Below are 21,032 nucleotides of genomic sequence, written 5' to 3'. Positions count from 1 at the left end.
GTTGGGAAAAATGTCAACAAATCAGAGGTTACATATTTACGTGTAGGATATTCGTTCGAAAGGGATGAATTTTCTTACGTATCTGTGCAATGTGTGTGTGTATTATTTTTCATTCCTTCAATGTAATGGATTTCGAGTAAAGTAACCTTCTGGGCTGTTTTAACCTTATGCTACGTACTTTTATGTTGCCAAATTAAACCACGTATTTGTCTCTTTCTAGTAAGGATTAAGGGTGACTAAATTAAGGAAAGGAATACAACCCATACAAAATATTTTACGTAAGCAGGTAAAAACAATGTTAATATAACGTAGTTATTCATAATTTAAGTTAAAGTGTTTTAAAGATATATACATATATCTATAAATATAATACTTCTATCCACACTTACATGCAAAGTTAAAGAAATACATATATAATAATACTCCGTAAACGTGATGTGAATATTTCAATTTATTGAATGTCGTGCACCCAATAACATCTAAAATCAATAATTCGTTAAGAGACCTGAGCGGTATAATATTATCATTGTTGAAGTTCATGTTATGAAAGAGTAAACAAAGTGCTTTACAGTTATTTACACATTAATTAGAACTTCCAAGCATTCTTAAATACAACATTTGGAATAATATGTGCAAGTATATAATAATGCGATGTACATATGTATATGATTATTTGTGAATGCATTTATGTGTAATAAAATGTATGTATGCTTGTGAATTATTTTCGTATATCGTTGTATAATATCCATGACGGTAATAGTTTAATGCTTATCTTCTCGTAACATGTTGCAAAGACAGTAATATAGTTTTGTTCACATAACGGTTGTATGTAACACCAAACATCAATCAAGTTAAATATAGAGTTATATATACCATAGTGATCAGACAAGTAGAATTCAAATACGGATTTCTGTCTGTCGGTCCACCTGTGCTAGCTTGAGTAAAAATTGAGATATCTTGATCAAATTTGGCGCACACGTGCGTCCAGGAACCATAAGAAGGTTGCTTACGTAGATGGGTGAAATCGGACCACTTCCACACTCACAAAATGGCGAAAGCCGCCAAAAACTTTTAAATTGACTTTTAGGTACTGTGATTTAAAAATAACAGTATATAGCTGCAGGTATAATTCGGGGACCGATATCACTCATTTTAACCATTTGATAGTATATTCATTCCATTGAATTTAAAAATGTCTTATTCAAAATTTAATTGAAATTGGTCGAATTTTTATTGATATTTGTATTAGTGATGAACAATATTGCGATTTTTAAATTACTGTGATTTCAGTGATTGCTATTTTTAAATCACTGTGATTTTTTATATTATATTGCGATCGCAAAACAACATTACGTTTTCCTATTTATGGGTATCGGAGACCTTTTTCGATTTGGGCGATGTCAGACTAGAAATTCAGTATTTGTGCAAAATTTGTTCCTACTATATCCTCACTATTGCCTAATTATTGTGAAGTAAACTATTCAGATACAGTTCAAAATTATGGTACAAAAATGTTATGAACCGAATTTCGTTAAAATACGTCGAACAGTTCCAAATATATGGATATCGACATTTTTCAATTTTTTATAAAACTCTGAGTGTAACTCCTTTTTACAATTTCTTCTGTAAAATTTAGTGTTTCTGACGTTAGTGAGTTAACGAATTTTTAGAAGTTTTAAACCTAACCTCTTGGGTTATTATCCCATTTCACCCATTTTCATGGTGTATAATCAGATGTTAAAGAGAAATATGCCTAGTAAGTTTGACTTATATAGCCAGAGAATATGAAGAAATATAGAATGCGCATCATGGCAAATGACAAAATTTCAGTTTCGGGTGCGGGCGGTAAGCATCAGGGGGAATTTGGTTAGCAGAACTTGAACAACGGAATTATGTTAAATTTCATATTCTTTACATTCCGCCGACGTCGCGCCTATTCGTAAATTCTTGTTGCCTATTCGTAATTTGTCGTGTTTTTTGTTGTTGGCTTTTTGAAAGAAGCAATGGTTTGTATTTGCGATCAAGTCTGTTTTTGTATTTACGAGTAAAAACAAAAATGCAGAAGCAATGACGCTTTGCAGTGTATATTTCAAAAGAATTTTAGCATTGAATTGACTTTTGTTTTTGAATATGCTCTGGTTAGAGCATGTGTGCCAGAGAACGGCATTTGCTGAATGAAAAACATTCGTACGCGCTCAACAGCCGAATAATCACACCGTTCGGATCAGCCGATCAAACTTGCCTGAGCTCACATTTTCGTTGTTGATTTTAAATTCACTCGTGTGTGTGCGATTTTTTGTTTCACTCCGAGTTTGTTCGGCTCGTGTTCAATATAATGATTTCGGGCGCTTGCTCATTCGATTCAACAATCATTGTTTTGAACAAGAACAACACTCAACTCGCAAAAATCAACTCGTATGATTTTACTCATGCGCGCAGCAAGCGGCACTTTTTCTGCACAGATGAAATGTGAGAAGAAGAACAGGACAAGCTACAACAACAAACTGCATAGAAATTGTTACGGTACATGCAGTCATGCAGTCGTAACGCTCACATCGTGCCGTCTTGTCGCCAATCGTTTACTCATAATCGATCAACTCAAATTGAACAGAATGATGCTTTCGTCAACATATGTTCATTTTATTGAACGCTGACTTTTGTTCAGTGAGTTGAATTGAGTGAGAAATTTTAAACCGAGGACTCAAAATCTTCGGAATGATGTGTACGGCAAAATGAGTTGATTTTTACTCATCACTCTGTTTTTTTCAGTGAGTTGAAGTGAATGAAGAATTTCGCGTATGAGTAAATCAAGAAAATAGTGATTTTTGCAGTTCTCTGATGTGTGCATATGTTAATATGCGATTGATCTTCTACGTGAATGGATGTATGCTCCCTTGCGCTTGAAACAAATTTTGATTTTTGTTTGGATACATATCTACATATATTTTGACGTGGTTGATCCCAATTCAAAATTTTTACAAATATTTTTACGTGGCTTGTTCCAAATAAACTTATTTGTATACATACTCCAAATTTTTAATTGTTTTTGTATTTATATTGAAATTGCAACGGCATGGTCGCAATTCAAAATACTACATGGACAAATAAAAATAGTGCAAGGTCGGGAATTAAATGTTGTGTGCGCAGTTGCCAAAAATCAAAAAGATACTCGCCCAATTTAAAATTATTTAAATTTCCCGCTGCCGATCTTATTTTCGGTCAAATTTGGCGGGAAAAATGCAATGTTGCAAATGAAGATTATGACAAAAAACTTTATATTTGTCATAATCACTTCAGCAGCACGTTCATCGGGAAAAAATTAAAAAAAAAATGATGCAATTCCTACATTAAATTTGGTTGAAGATCATTTATTTTCTGAAGAAGACCTTGTGGAACCAGATATTCCCTCGAAGCGACCCACTGGGATGATGTTATGTGCAATAACTGTGAAAAAAATACAAGAATATCTAATTTTTATAGAAAAAAATACAGCGATTTATTGAAGAAATTTAGAAAAATCAAAGCAAAGCTGAGAACAAAGGAACTCCCTGTTTTTAAATCTAGAAAGGCAAATTTAAGGATGTTGCAAAACTCAATTGACTCTTTAAAAAATATAAGTTCTGAGTCCAAAACATTTTGCAAGCTGTTGGTAAGCACGAGATCAAAGGAATATTCTGATGTGAAATATTTGGCACAAAATATATTTTATATTTCACAGTCAACTTATTCCTTTCTAAGGAATAAATTAAATTTAAATTTGCCACACATAAGCTCTTTAAATCGCTGGGCTCCAATAAAATTCCTTCAACCTGGTATCAAAAATGTCGCCTTCGATTCCATCAAGAGTATGTGTTTAGAATTAAAAGAAAAAAATGAAAATCACTTAGTACTTTTGATGGACGAAATGGCAATTCGAAAGGAATTAAGATATAATTCAAAACTGGATTTGATTGACGGATTTGAATGTACAGGCTTCGAGAGAACAAATAAAATTGGTAAGCAGGTAAGCGTTTTTATGCTGAAATCAATGTTTTCTAATTGGAGTTCAATTTTAAATTATTTTGTTTCTGAGAACGGATTAACCTCAAATATTTTATGTGGAATTATAAAAGAAATTCTGAGAATGATAAGTAGCTTTGGCATAAATATAAATGTACTAGTTTGCGATCAGGGATCTTCAAATCGAAAATGCTTTTCTAATTTTGGGGTTAGTACAGAAAAGCCTTATTTTAATTTTGAAGGGAAAAACATTTACTGTATGTTTGATTTCCCACATTTGATTAAGTCTTTACGGAATGGATTGCTGAAGTGTGACCTAAAAACGCCCGATGGCATTGTAAGTTTTAAAGTCATACAAGAGTTGTGGGAACGAGAGGAAAACTGCAATACCAAGATGTGCCCAAAGTTGACTAGACAACACATATTTCCAAACTCATTTGAAAAAATGCGAGTTAAATTTGCAACGCAAGTGTTTAGCAAAACAGTTGAAGCTGCTATTAAAACTATTTGCGATACATCGGGTTTCAAGCAAAGTCCACAAGCGGTAGCTTTATCAAAGGCTGAATTTATTTAAAAAATTGACAAAATTTGACAAAGAACCACATAAATTTATTCAAGTATTCTTATGCTACTTAGAGGAAGTTAAATTTGTCGACGAAAAAAAAAGAGTATATTTTTTAGATGGAATGAAATTATCATAAAAATCTGCTCTTCTAATCTTCGAAGAAGTATTAAAAGATAATTTAGACTAATTTTTCATTATGACAAAATCTTTAAACCAAGACAAATTAGAAAACAAGTAAGGAAGGGCTAAGTTCGGGTGTAACCGAACATTTTATACTCTCGCAATTTATTGATGTAATTTTATAAAGACAACACAATTCGACCCATATATTCGGCATAAAGTTCAATAGAATAACGAAAATCATCATAAATAGTATATGGGGACTGAGGTAATTCCTAAACCGATTTCACTCGTTTTCACCACCAAGATACAACGTATCGAAGACTATACGCTCACTTAATTTAATATTACTTATAATTAGGTATATGGGATCTGGGGGAAGTTATGACCCAATTTTTACAATTTCAGGTACAGAGAGAAACTGTTATAAGAAAAAAATTCAGAGGGAATGAATTACATTAAAATATCTGAGGGATTTACCTACAGTATGTCAACTATTCGATCACACCTGGGTACCAGAAAAGAATTTTTGTTTAGAACTTTTTTATTTGTAATGACAATCCAATTTTATTTCATATACAAAACAAGTAAAGGTAATAAATTCAAGTTAATACTTTTTTTTTTCAAAACGCATGTTTCATTTAAAAGATTTGTTAAAAACTTCTCCGCTGCACATTTGATCAATTAGTTGACACAAACGAATATTTTACTTAATATTTAATATGATCACCTTTTGCTTTAATTACTGCCTAAATTCGTTTGGGCATGGACTCGACTAGCTTTTTGCAGAAATCTCCGCTAATTTTTTGCCAGGAATTTTGAGCCTTCTGCCATAAATCGTTAAGATTCTGACACTCACCTGGAGTATCAGAAATCGCACGCTTGACCTCAACCCAAGCATGTTCGATTGGGTTGAGGTCTGGCGATTGAGGGGGCCAGTACTTCAAACCCATTGTTTTGAAGCCAAGCTTTAGCTACACGAGAAGTGTGTTTAGGATCATTATCTTGCTGGAAGATGACATCCGACACATCCTTGCCCCACATTTCTAGACTCCTGTACAAACCTCGTTGAAGAACATCAACATATTGGTTGGCATCCATTCGTCCGGCAATTCTTACGCACTCTCCCACCCCCTCCATCCTCATACACCCCCACATCATTACATTACCTCCTCCAAATTTCACCGTTGGTTGAACAATACGGCTTGTCAAAGGTTCACGAGGTTTTCTCCAAATCCATTGCCGCCCATCTTTTCCGAAACGGTTTATTTTTGTTTCGTCGGACCATATGACCCGCATCCAATCGTTTTGGGTTTATATTTTATATTTTTTTGCAAATTGAAGCCTCAATATACGGTGTCGTTTTGTCAACAGTGGTTTTTTTACTCTGACACGCCCGTGTAACCCGTTTTTTCGCAATTTCTTCCTGATAGCTTCACTTGTCACATTTATTTAATCCCTATGGGGTAATTCACGCCTGATTTGACCCGCATTTTCATGTACACCAAACTTTATCATTCTAACAATGCGCCTTTCCAGTGTTCCATTCAAAATTGGGTTTCGTCCAGGAGGGTTTTTTTTGCATAAAGGACTCAATGATTGTCTTATTTTTGAAACCACGCCCACAGAAACATCAACGAGTCTTGCAATTTCCCTATGCGTTGTGTTTAAATCAATAAGCCTTTTGATTTCTTCTATTTTTGTTGCATTTAGTTGTTTCATCTATAGTAAAGCCAAATTTACGAAAATATCAAAGAAAAACTATGAAAAATACTCACGTTTTACAAAAAAAAAAAATTCTAACGATCCCACAATATTTAATTATAGAATAAGAAGAAAAACTTGAATCGCAGAGCAATATTACGGCTTCAATACTTCTTTACTTCACAAAGTCAACTAATTGATCACATGCCTTTGTCTACATTTGTTAATATTCCCTGAAAACTAGCGGCATATTTCCAGTAATTCTGCACTTACTAACTGTAATTTCATGGGCCTACTTAGTGAACTAACTTTTTTTATTCAGTAGTTTCTTTTAACATAGAAAGAACAAAATATAATGTATTTTTAAATGTATATGATCAAATAGTTGACATACTGTATATTTTCGGTGAAAAATTAACCTTAGGCACTGAGTTCTTCATGTTTGATATCAGGGGCCTTGAAAAGTCATGGTTCGATTTTGACAATTTTTCCACAAGTGATGTCACAGCTCAAATACAGTATTTGTGTAAAGTTTTATTCCGCTAGCTTCATTGGTTCCTTATGAATACATTATAAAGTGAACGAATCAGATGGAATTCAAAATTGGGTTATATGGGAAGTAGACGTAGTTGTGAACCGATTTCGCCCATATTCCACCCGTGTCATCAGGGTGTCAAGAAAGTGTTATGTACCGAATTTCATTGAAATCGGTCGAATAGTTCTTGAGATATGGTGTTTGACCCATAAGTGGGCGACGCCATGCCCATTTTCCATTTTGTAAAAAAATCTCAGTGCAGCTTCCATTTGCCATTTCTTATGTGAAATTTAGTGTTCGTTAGTGAGTTAATCAATTTTTAGTAATTTTCAACCTAACTTTTGTATGGGAGGTGGGCGTGGTTATGATCCGATTTCTTTCATTTTTGGACTGTATAAGGAAATGGCTAAAAGAAACGACTGCAGAAAGCTTATATAGCTTTATTGGTTTGCGAGTTATATACAAAAAACCTATTCGGGGGCGGGGTCACGCCCACTTTTCCAAAAAAATTACATCCAAATGTGCCCCTCCCTAATGGGATCCTATGTTCCAAATTTCATTTTCATAACTTTATTTATGGCTCAGTTATGACACTGTATAGGTTTTCGGTTTCCTCCATTTTGTGGGCGTGGCAGTGGACCGATTTTGCCCATTTTCGAAAGCAACCTCCTCAGGGTGCCAAGGAACATGTGTTCCAAGTTTCATTAAGATATCTTAATTTTTACTCAAGTTATCGCTTGCACGGACAGACGGACAGACGAACAGACGGACGGACAGACATCCGGATTTCAAATCTACTCGTCATCCTGATCATTTATGTATATATAACCCCATATCTAACTCTTATATTTCTTGGTGACACAAACAACCGTTATGTGAACAAAACTATGATACTCTGTGCAACAGGTTGCGAGAGTATAAAAATATATATGCTGTATTAAGACAAAAAGGCGGTAATAATACCAACCCCTCTGTAGCTGAGCTGAATAATATTTTAGCCAGGTTGTTGGCTTTCAAATTATAAAAAATAGTTCATTTAGCAACTGTGAAGAGACGCAGGATTCAATGGATCAGGTAATTACCAGCGTTTCTAACAATGAACCGGAGTTGCTTGTAAATGAGGAAGAAGATAACAGCCTGCTATATGATTTCGAATTTAACGACCAATTGCATGAGAATTACTTTTTGGAAGACTCATTTTGTAACCAGTCAGATATTAGTTTAGATCTGGTATCAATTAGATGTTTTGTTGGATATGTGGCATACAAAATCATCCCAAGGTTAAAATGTGAAAAATGTTGCGAGGAATTAAGGAAAAAAGATGAAGTTTTAACTGCTCCTAGTGAACTGTTCATTTTTCACAAAAACTATCAATCACTTACAGATTTCGGTAATCTCGTTGCTCCATCGGAAGCCCTTATGAGTGCTAGTGTAAAACATGTCATAGGTTTTCAACAAATTTTTAAATTAGAGCCTGAGAAATTAGGCATAAAGGCTTTCATGTTAGAATCATGCGAAAATTCTACTCCCGATTGGTTCAGTGGGGAGTGCTGTAACCTAGACTAGAAATTTTAGATTTTATATTATTAATACTTTTAAAAGGAAGTTCGAAACAAAGAATATTAAAAATTATTGCTGGTCAATAGATGTTAATATTTTATTTTTTATTTAAAATTGAAACAATTAATTAATTTATATAAAATTTATAATAAACTATATGTTTGTTTTCATTTTTGTCGCAATGACTAAAAAAATATGATTATAACTATTAATACATATTTATGTATAAATTTAATTTTACAGCTGACATATAAATCATATCACATACATATGTACGTTTATTTATATTCCCTCATATCCATCATTTTTATACTCGCGCAACAAAAGTTGCTAAAGAGAGTATTATAGTTTTGTTCACATAACGGTTTACAACCACTACTACTTTCCTTAATTTTGAATCCATCTTATATTAGTGCATATCATCTCTGGCTTCACTTGTGAAAAAATTGTCGAAAACGGACCATAACTTTTCAAGGCCCCAGATATCGAACGTGTTGAACTCAGCGCCTATTAATAAATTTTAACCGAAAATATGGGTAAATCTCTCAGGTATCTCAATTTAATTCAGAGGAAATTGTTTTCTTCTATTAGTGTGTCTCTGTTCCAAAAACTATTAAAATCGGGTCATAACATTTCCATATACCTCATTGTAGGTTTTTCAAAAGTATCTTCTCCTAGCTCCCATATACCTAATTATAGGTTTTTCAAAAATACGATGAGCTTTATTTAGAATATAAAATGTTCGGTTGCACCCGAACTTAGTGTTTCCTTACTTGTTAAGATTTTTTTTGTTTTACGTGTAAAAATGTGAGAAACGAAGCAAGGAAACGAGGAGTCATTCGGCTACAGTTATGGCTTCTGTGCATTGAATTTTCTGTAAAGTTAACAGCGAAATGAGCGAATTTTCTGTGAACTTAACAGCAAAATAGCGGGTTGTACCAGTATGACCCGCCATACAACGTGTACGTTGTACGAGATGCGCATTCTATATTACTTCATATTCTCTGATATAGCTTATGTAGATTGGGACATACAAAAAACCGAGTAGTGGGTCGCCCCCACTTTCACAAAAAAAATTTCATCCAATTATGCTTCTGCTTAGATCATTACCAGGCATTGCCTTAAACCATATTGTGAAAAACCGAAATGATATGATTGTGACGAAAGCCAAACTACTGAGGATGCATTGTTGCCAAGGAGCTTCAAAGCCTTCGTAACAAAATCTTAAAGAAACAAAAAGCCACCATAAATTTGCCCAGTACATCAAATAAACCACCCATTGTCAATAAAAAAAATAACTGCGGATCGCGCCTAACGACAGCTAAAGGGCGAGATTTATTCCAGGCAGCAGGTGTGAGTTTGTATCGACCGAAGCACCGACTTACTGCCCAACTTTATTACTAGGAAAATGACTCGAAACTTGATCGAAATAGAAGTTGGGTAAAATCTCTGATCACTCCCCAATATATTTCACACTAAGTGAAACAGTAATTAAAAGAGATCTTACTTTGAAGCTATTCAACAAAAATACGGTTTGGACTGTGTTCATACAAATTCATCAGACTAATATAAACTCTTCACTAAAGGCCTGCACAAGCTGATTCACTCAACCCTAAGTGCGAGCAAGAGTTGATTAGCAATGATGTTGGTACTTTTATTTTGACACATGAGTGATTTGTATTATACCTATTTCCATTGTCTTTCGAGTGATGAGCGTTTAACTCGTAAGAACGTAAAAAAGGAAGGGAATCATGCGAATCATTCATTTTTCAAAAGATATGAAAGATATGCACTTAATATCAGAAAAGCGGAGTCAATAGATAACAATTAATTTTTCATGCACCAAATAATGATTCAGCGTAATAATAGTGGTACTCATTTAACGTCGCAATTATATAAAAATGGTAAATTTGTAATATGGCAACACAAGTTAAATGAGTGCTCTTTTGGCAATATTGCACAGTGGTTCTGCTTGTATGAAGGTGCGGTCATAAATACTTCCCGTTGAGATATCGCTTTGAAATTTTCACCAAAAATCTAGAAAATTATTTTAAATATATAGTAAAAAAAGCCCTTTCGGACTACTAGGTCTTATAGCTCCCATAGAACTATAATTGCCATTATATGGCAATCATGCGCAAAAATATTTCTCAGGCTCATGGTCAGAGCGTCAAAACTTTCAGTAAGGCTTTGTTTAAACATTTAAGAAAGTGATAAACAAGCTGAACATGATTTGTCGTTATAGTTTCCCCCATCCAACCCACACATTCAACCTGTAAGAATAATATCATATATACAAATCATGTAGGAAAAAAGCAAATTATCAACCAATTTAATACAGTTCATTTTTTCACTGCCATTCAACAGCCATTATAATTAGAACAAAAACTTATAATGCATCCTCTAGTAAACAGTACATAGATTGAAATAAAGATGGTTTATCCTTCTTTCCAAGCTTTTTTAGTCCAATTATAATGGGTTTGAACTTAAAATTAGTTAATTCAAAGGCCATTATTATTTTGACGATTACTTCTACATCTGCAAATTTCCGCACCTAACTTTAAAACTTTTATTACCTTAAGACTCTGGTAAAGACAATGTAAAATAAATCTAATGGGGGATCGCGGGAGAACACAACTAAAACTTTATGTAAACACATTGAAGACGCAGAAAAAAGGTACAAAAAAATAGGTGATGTAAAACGCTAATTTCACAAAAAATACAAATCACATTAATCTTAATTAATTTCACAAGTTAAAATAAATACCTTTAGCTTCAAAAGCCATTAAAAATAATCTTGATTCGTTAACCTGAACAATTACCAGAACAATTTGAAGTGCGTTGTTGCTGCGAATTTAAAAAAAAAATGTCTGATGTGCTTTAAAAAAATGCAGTTGTTCATGCGTTTAACTCTTTTTTTAGAAAGTACCTTTAGATTTTTGGGAAAACCCGGTTTGAAAATAAGAAGTTTGGACAATTTAGAGGCCATCGGTTTACATTTTGTCAAAAAATCGAGAGATGGATTTTTTGATTTTTGGCCTACGGCGGAACCACTGTGTATTGTGGCAATATCAGCTTATTGTGAATTAATTGTAAGCATGCCATAAATGCCATTGAAGATTGTCGTAAAATAAAATGCATGTAAAAATTAACAGCTGTTACAATTTTGCAATGTTGCCATACGTTTACGACGTTAAATGAGTACCACTAATATATTGTATTAGCATACATACATATGTATGGTAAAAAAGAGTGCGTGAAGTCCCTACGCGCGGATGAAGTTATACTTCTTAGTGATATTCCAAGAAATGCAAGTTAACGACAGCCTCCACACAGCCACTTGAACATAACTGTAAACAATATTGAATCTTTACACTTTGTACTTGTGCGGGATCGTAAATTAAAATCTTTGCTTATTTAAGAATTCGATATACTTTTTCCGTTCGCATTAGAATAATCCATTCTTATACAAACAATATTTGTAGACCTCACAAGAAGGCATAATAAAATTAAAACAGAACACTTAACGTTCTGCCTAAAAATGCTGAATATGATATTAATGTAAATTGACACTTTCTTTGTTTCTAACTCAGCTTCAATATGTAATAACCCTAAGTAAATAATAAGAAAATGTATAAATATTAGTAACTTGAAAATAAAGGATAGATTTTGTCTCCGGCAATCGTACCGATATGACGTATTTTATTTCTCTGCGCTTTGCAGATAGAAAATTATATTTTTTTATAAATTCCCGCGATACGGGAATTAATTGGCGCCCAACGTGGGGCCACGAAAAACAAAATATCCTTAGGAAAGGATACGTGATCGTGGTCATTAAATTGAACTCACACATAAAAGATCCTTATAAAGGACAAATAACGAAAAAATAAAATCCTTGTGAGAAAAGTAATAAATATGCAAAAAAAAGCATAACAATAAAAGTGAGAAAAATTAAAAATTAAAAAGTTAAAACCAAAACGTGCTATATCACGTAAACTAACTAAATCTTTAATATAACACGGGTCGTGCCGCGTAAACAAAAAATAATAATTAATGTTAAAATAAAATATATTTTAAATAAAAAGTACCGATAAAAAAAAAAAAAAAAAAAAAAAAAAACACTAAAAACAACGTGAGCAGTGCAGGACAACATTGGAGAAAACAATTATACTCAGAAGACAACATTGAAGAAAACAATTATACTCAGAGGACAACATTGGAGAAAAGACAACGTGGGAAGTTCCGGAAAATTTATAGAAAACAGTAAGATTAATAACATTAAAATTATATATATATATATTTATGGGGAACACCCAAATTAAACCTAAGTATATTAGATTATACTACTGCAAAAATTGCGGTGGGGATCACAAAGAGAAAAAGTGCCCCAGAAAAAAATAAAACATAATTTATGGTTTGTACAACCAATAATAAAATAAAATAAAGCTGCGATTCACCACCTTCGGGGGGACCCTCCAGCTTATAACAAATAAAAAAACTCTGCGATTCACCACCTTCGGGGGGACCCTCCAGAGAATCATAAAAATGTTTAAAGTCTATACGACTAATTATATAAAATTTGTTTTAAAGAAATGACTGACTCAGACGCCCTACCCGATCATCTGAATTACGACTTAATAAACAAAATAGTAGACAATTTAAACGATTACGGAAATAAAGAGAATACAGAAGGTTTTGTTTTTAATTATTACTATCAACAAAAACAAAAGATAGATTGCATGAACAAAGTGTTCTCTTATATAGGGAAAAAGCCAAACGCCACATTAGAAGATTATTATAATAGGGATACGAGAGAAACTGAAACTATAGCTATGATACAGAGATCAAAAAGACCGCAATGATATAAAATTATATAAAAAATAAGTAAAAATATAAATTAAGGCTCGACCATCCATATAACAAATTTAAAAGAACCTCATAACTTAGCTCAATTCTGCGAATCCTACAAAAAAGGACCCTCCAGAATAGAAGAGCATCTCTTCCTAGAAGAGATTATACAAATATAAAATAATAATAAAATTCTTTCTCTAAACTTTAGAAAAAATAATATTAATTAATCATGGCTAATGAGGCAGGATTAACGGTAGATCTAATTACGCGCCTGATTGCGGAAAGTAATATTACATTAAGGCAAGAAATAGACAGATTAAAAACTCAGGTTGAAATTGAATCACACAGAGTACCAGATTTTCAGACGGAAATAATAAATGACAATATTCAGTGTCATGAGTCACTGGATGTTATAAAATCCTTACCAGAATTTGCGGGAAGGATAAACGCTTATGTTAGCTGGCGAGAAGCAGCACATAACGCTATGAGCCTATATATAAGAGGTAGCCGAAAGTACTTCGCAGCCCTTACGATTATGCGTAACAAAATTACACTAGAAGCAAATGACACATTAACCAACCATGGTACTGTGTTAAATTTTGACGCAATAATCGCGCGTCTCGACTTTGCATATTCGGACAAACGTCCAATACATATCATAGAACAGGAAATGAGTGTTCTACGACAAGGCTCAATGACAGTCATTGAATATTATAATTTAGTCAACAAAAAACTAACGTTGATGACTAATAAAACCATTATGACTTATGGAGGGGCCGCACCAATAACAAAAGAATTGAATAAAAAGAATAGAGACCAGGCTCTTAGAATCTTTATAACTGGACTTAACGCTCCATTAAGAGATATTATATTTTCCCTCTGTCCGGAAGATTTGCCAGATGCATTGGCCAAAGCTCAGGAATTAGAGTCCAATAATCAGAGAGCTCGATTTGCACAAAATTTTGCAAATGAAAGGACAAGAGTAAAACAGTTATATCCAAGTAATAATTTACGATTTCCTCAAAGGAACAACATGCCAAAACCAGAACCAATGGACATAGATCCATCTATGTCTAGATTATACCGAAGGGAAACTTACCAAAAGCCCCAACAAAGCAATAACCATAAATACCAAAATTTTGGAAAACCATTAGCCAGTACAAGCCATCAAGCCAATATGGACCAATCAAACAGGTATATTTCAAATAAAAACAACCAAGGAATAAAACGACCAAGGGAAGCAATTATAGCTTTCGCCCACAAGAAAAAACCCAAAAAATAAACAACATGAATGAGAGTCATTTTTTAGACAAGGAGGGGATGAACTCCCCTATCTAAAACTCTACGACTCAAAAATAAAGAAAAGTTTAAAAGCTCTAGTCGATACAGGAGCAACCTCTTGCTACATTAAGCCTGGGGTTTATAATAACAAAAACGAACTAGCCATTTATAAACGGATAAAAACCGTGAACGGCTATTCCATAATAAAGTATTATCATATAATAACCATATTTGGGGTCGAAGGAATTTTCTACGAAATAGAAGGTTTAGAATCGGATCTCCTTTTGGGATACAATTTCCTTAAAAAAATTGAGGCACTTATCGATGTGCCCAATGGGAAAATAAATTATATGGAAAAAAATAATAATAAAAATGAAGCAAACAGTATGAACATTTATTTTGAAAATAAAAATGGAGAAAATATAAAAGTCAAGGAACAAAAAGTTTCCGCTCAACCAACCGATAAAAATATTGGTATAAATAAAAAAGGTAAGGAACATAAAGATTCCGTAAAACTAGCCGAAACAATTACCGGCAATATTATATTAAAAAAAATTTTTTTGGGACAAAAAGATCCTAAAACGCCAGCTGAAGATTTATACCAGCAGAATGAAAATAATAAATATACAAAAAATATTGTGGAACGAAGAAGTTCTACAACGCCAGTCGATGTATTTACCGACAATATAGAAAAGGAAAACTATCTAAACAAAATTATTTTAGAGGAAAAATTCTCTAAAGCGCCAGCCGATGAATTTACCGGCAACATGAACGATAACTATTCAATATTGGGTGAAAGTGGCTCAGAAATGAATGGTGATAATGACAATTATTATTCGGAAAATAATTCCGAAAGTTCAAACAATGAAAATCAAGATGAAGAATTGAGAGATCTTAAAACACATATAAAAGAAAAAATTGCTCACATGCATTCAAGAATTAATACAAACTTTCCCTTTATGACAAAAGTAAAAGCGGAAATAAGAATGAAGAATGAGGATCCGATATGGAGCAGACAATATCCATATCCCTTATCTGTAAATTCATTTATTAATGAAGAAATAAAAAAATTGATTAATGAAAATATCATAAGACCGAGTAAAAGTCCGTATAATTCACCTATTTGGGTGGTACCAAAAAAGGGTACAAATGAGAATGGAACACCAAAACTTAGAATGGTAATTGATTACAAAAAGCTAAATGAGCATACAATTTCCGATCGTTATCCTATTCCGGATACTAACGTAATATTGTCTAATTTAGGCAAAGCAAAATATTTTTCAAGCATCGATCTAGAATCAGGATTTCATCAAATTTTAATGTCAAAGAATGATATTGAGAAAACAGCCTTTTCCGTTAATAATGGGAAATATGAATTTTTGAGAATGCCTTTTGGTTTAAAAAATGCTCCTAGAATTTTTCAGAGAGCAATGGATGACATATTGCGAGAACATATTGGAAAAATTTGTCACGTTTATATGGATGATAAAATTATTTTTTCAAAAAATATAACTCAACACTTAAAGGATTTGGAAACAATTACAGAAATTTTAAAAAATGCTAATATGAAAATTTCATTAGAAAAATCAAAATTTTTCGCGAAAGAAATAGAGTTTTTGGGTTATGTAAATAGTAGCTAAAAATGTTATCAAAACAGACCCAAATAAAATAAAATTAATATTAAATTATCCAATACCAAGAAACTTGCGGGAATTAAGAGGTTTCTTAGGGCTTGCAGGATATTATCGTAAATTTGTTAAAGACTATGCAGCGATAGCCAAACCTTTGACAAAATACCTATCGGGAGAAAATGGTAGGATTTCTAAAAATAAATCAAAAAAATTTGAATTTGAATTTCTAGATGACGAAGGAATATCTGTATTAAATAAATTAAAGAATCATTTGGCTTCAGAAATGGAATTAACACAACCTGATTACTCAAAAATATTTGTATTAACTACCGATGCATCTAACTTTGCAATGGGTGCGGTACTATCACAAGGAGGTAAACCAATTACCTTCATCTCAAAAACTCTTAATAAAACTGAAAGAAATTACGCAACTAATGAGAAGGAGCTTTATGCCATTGTTTGGGCACTAAAAAATCTACGAAATTACCTCTACGGTGTAACCAATTTGGAAATACATACTGATCATCAACCATTAACATTTGCTTTATCACCCCGTAACCCGAATCCAAAAATGAAAAGATGGCACGCAATTATAGAAGAATTCTCTCCTAAATTTGTATACCAACCCGGTAAAACCAATGTAGTAGCAGACGCACTTTCCCGTCTTCAATTAAACCACTTAACAAACGAATCGGAAGATTCAGAACACTCAGCACAGAGTAGTGAAAACAATCAAATAAAGGAAACACAAAAACCATTAAATCAGTTTAAACAGCAAATTATACTAAGTAAAAATAGGTTCACGATTCATGAGTTAATCGAAACATTTGGGAATAAAAGGCATTTAATAGAGTATGATACAATAGAAAATTTAATGACGATTTTGAAAGAATATATTCAACCAAAGTTAGTGACGGCGATTCACTGCACTGTTGAAGACTTGCACGAAATCCAAGAAGCTCTAAAACAAACCTTTCAAAACAAATTTGTATTTACCAAACTTTTTCCAATGGATATTATTAATAGAGAAGATCAGTCCGGATTAATCGAACAAACCCATAATAGAGCTCATCGAAGCTATAATGAAAATCTTAAACAAATAGAGAAATTGTATTATTGGCCCGAAATGAGGAAAAGAATGAAAGAATACATTCGAAATTGTATGATATGCAATAAAAATAAATATGATCGCCATCCTAAGAAAATACCAATAGGTAAAGCCCCAATTCCAGAGAAAGAAGGAGAACAGCTTCACTTAGACATTTTTTACGCACAAAAACTAAAATTTATCACATGTGTAGACGCCTATTCAAAAATTTTAATATTGAAGCATATAGAAGACAAGTCAAATATCGAAGAAAAGGTTTTAGAATTACTACAAACCTTCACAGATGTAAAACAAATTACTTTAGATAATGAACCAAGCTTTACCACACCAACATTTAAATCCTTAATGCAAAGGTTAAATATTGAAATTTACTTTTGTGATCCACGTCATAGCACAACTAATGGACAAGTTGAAAGAGTTCATTCAACTATAATTGAAATAGCCAGATGTATAAAAGAAGAATACAATATTGTCAGTAATTTAGAAACAGTACTTAGAGCAGCGCAACAATACAATAAAACAATACATTCAGTAACGAAATTTAAACCAAATGAAGTACTTTATAATAAGGTAAGCCATGAAAATTTACCAACCACTTTAAAACAAGCACAAGAAAAAATGCTAATGTCTCATAATAAACATAGGACAGATAAGCAATATCATCCTGGACAAATTATTTATGAAAAAATAATAGGAGAAAGAAATAAATTAGAACCTAGGTATAAGAAACAACAAGTTAAAGAAAACTTGGGAAATAAGATAATAATAAATAATAGAAATAGAATTATACATAAAGATAACATAAAATCATAATTATTTATAGGTTTTCAAAATGATCCTTTCAATTTTCACATTATTAATTGGCTTAACGACAGCTGATATCATAGATTATACCCGACAGGACTACGTACTTATTGAAAATGGAGACGTTTCCATTTATGAAGAATATGGAGATATATTTCACATCATTAATTTAACAATCTTTGAAAATATAATAGCAGAGGAAAAAAGAAGTTTTTATAACAATATGAAGTATAGAATAGATAATAATGATAATTTAGAAATTACCACTCAAGAAACAGAATCAGAAATATTGTTAATTGAAACTTTATTAGGACAGTTAAAACAAAACCATATTAGACAAAAAAGAGGAATAAATGAATTAGGTACACTTTGGAAATGGATAGCAGGAACTCCAGACCATGACGATTTCATAAAAATAAATTATAGATTAAATGATCTAACAATAAATAACAATAAACAATTTACTACAAATTCAGAAATTTTTAAAGTAATAACAGAATTAACTGATACAATAAATAATATTAAAGGTGATAACACAGCCAGAAAAATCAAAAGAAGAAGAAATCAATACATTATACATGAACTACAAAATATAATAAATACAATAACATTTGGGAAAATAGGAATTTTAAATCCAACAATTTTACATTTTGATGAATTAAAAAATATAACATATTACCAACATGGTACAATGACCATTACAGACTTAATGGACATTTCAAAATTTAAAATAGCACAAAAAGGAGATATAATTATACTTTATATCAAATACCCTAAAATAGAATTAACATGTAAATACTATGATGTAAGAGCCATAGCTCAATTAGATGGTAAGCTTATAATTGATCAGAACATAACGTATTGTAATAATAATTTTTTTAATATACAAAATTGTAAAACTGAAATTACAAAAACATATTGCAAATTAAATAAAAAAAGTACATGTTTATCAGAAATATTAAATAAAAAACAAGGAAAATGTAAAAAATTAAAAGAGAAAAATTTGAAAATAGAAGAAATAAAACCAGGAGCAATATTAATCTCAGGAAAAAATATTGTAGACAATCAAACATTAAATGGAACATATTTAATAACATTTGAAAATAATACAGTGATTAATAATCAAACTTATGAAAATATAGAAACAAAAATCTGGAATTATTTTAAAAACAACCATATCAATAATTTTGAAATTTTAGAATATATTGAAACAACTAATAAACTGTTAAAATTAGATAATATAAACATTTTAGCAGAACGGAATAAGGATATCAAAGTCTATTCATATTTTTGGTACATCATTTTAATCTTGGGAATACTTTTCATAATTTACATAATATTAAAATTAAAAAAATCTCGCGAAATTCCCAAACCAATAGAAAATGTGCAACTACAAGAAGTCACATATAATGCTCTTTTAGATCAAATATATAAATTAACATAAAATAATAGTGAATCGGGGACGATTCATCTTAGGAAGGGGGGAGTTAACGACAGCCTCCACACAGCCACTTGAACATAACTGTAAACAATATTGAATCTTTACACTTTGTACTTGTGCGGGATCGTAAATTAAAATCTTTGCTTATTTAAGAATTCGATATACTTTTTCCGTTCGCATTAGAATAATCCATTCTTATACAAACAATATTTGTAGACCTCACAAGAAGGCATAATAAAATTAAAACAGAACACTTAACGTTCTGCCTAAAAATGCTGAATATGATATTAATGTAAATTGACACTTTCTTTGTTTCTAACTCAGCTTCAATATGTAATAACCCTAAGTAAATAATAAGAAAATGTATAAATATTAGTAACTTGAAAATAAAGGATAGATTTTGTCTCCGGCAATCGTACCGATATGACGTATTTTATTTCTCTGCGCTTTGCAGATAGAAAATTATATTTTTTTATAAATTCCCGCGATACGGGAATTAATTTGCATATCATTTTGTATGAAAGAAAACTAGCGAGAGACACTTTCTTAAATTCACATTTTATAAACCAAAGTCCAAATCAATTATCATTTCTGGGTTCTGAAGGATTGATATCTATAATTTTTACAATTGGATTATGATAACTAAAATACGATATGAAATGTCTTACATCTATTTTATCTATATTTCTCGCGAATACCGCATCAATAATCGTACCTCCTTTTGTCGTAGGATCATTTCTTCCATTGATCATTTGTAATGAAAATTTCTCTCTGAGGAATGCCAGTAATGGTTCAGCTTCTGGCAATGAGAAATTTACATTAAAATCTCCAGCAAGGAGTTCCGGTTGTTCGCTATACTCTACTGGTTCTCCGATAATATCTGCAAAAGCTTGCGAACCTGCAGTTGACAACGGTAATAAAGCTTTACCGATGAACGATTTTATATCTCTCATCGATTAATTTGGTGATATATAAATGGCAATTAAATTCAATTTTTTATTATTATGATTATCGCTACGGTTCATTTTGCATTCTACCGCACACAAATCGCCAATTCTTGTTGATGCTGATATCGTCACATCAGCATCACTCGCGTACGGAGCCTTTATATCTAAATAAGGAGTGAGAATATGACATTTGTCTTGTTCATTGTGATAAATAGCAACGCCTGAATTTCTTGTTTCATTCATTCATCGTTGAAATCTTACAAAGAAATCAAAATTTGGTACGGATACAGGAGGCTCGTTGTCGTTCATGAATGTTTCTGATAACATCAAGATGTTTGACTGTTTAAACACTCTATCTGAGAAATCATCAACATGAGCACGATGACTTTGACAATTGAATGATATTATTGATAAACATTTTCTTGTGCTAAGAAACTCGAATAATTCTTTTTCTAAGGTGACAATTGGATTTCGACGTAATTTCAT

At 32.1% G+C, this 21,032-nt stretch overlaps 1 protein-coding gene across 2 annotated transcripts in view; it reads left to right on the top strand.

The window, feature by feature from the left end:
* Nucleotides 1-181: 181 nt before the first annotated feature.
* LOC105220208 (FERM domain-containing protein 8) overlaps nucleotides 182-21,032 on the top strand; it is a 172,435-nt gene continuing 151,584 nt past the window's right edge. Inside the window, exon 1 of one of the 2 annotated variants that reach the window (XM_054228184.1) lies at nucleotides 182-286. The gene's annotated coding sequence lies outside the window, so the exon portion shown is untranslated. Of the gene's footprint in view, nucleotides 287-12,614; nucleotides 12,747-21,032 lie in introns of those variants that run through there. The other variant, XM_054228190.1, reaches the window with a different exon arrangement.

Source organism: Zeugodacus cucurbitae, chromosome 2, assembly GCF_028554725.1.
Source record: "Zeugodacus cucurbitae isolate PBARC_wt_2022May chromosome 2, idZeuCucr1.2, whole genome shotgun sequence".
In the NCBI taxonomy this organism is placed as follows: domain Eukaryota; kingdom Metazoa; phylum Arthropoda; class Insecta; order Diptera; family Tephritidae; genus Zeugodacus; species Zeugodacus cucurbitae.
The sequence above is the reverse complement of the archived record's forward strand: the minus strand, read 5'-3'. Positions and strand labels throughout refer to the sequence as shown.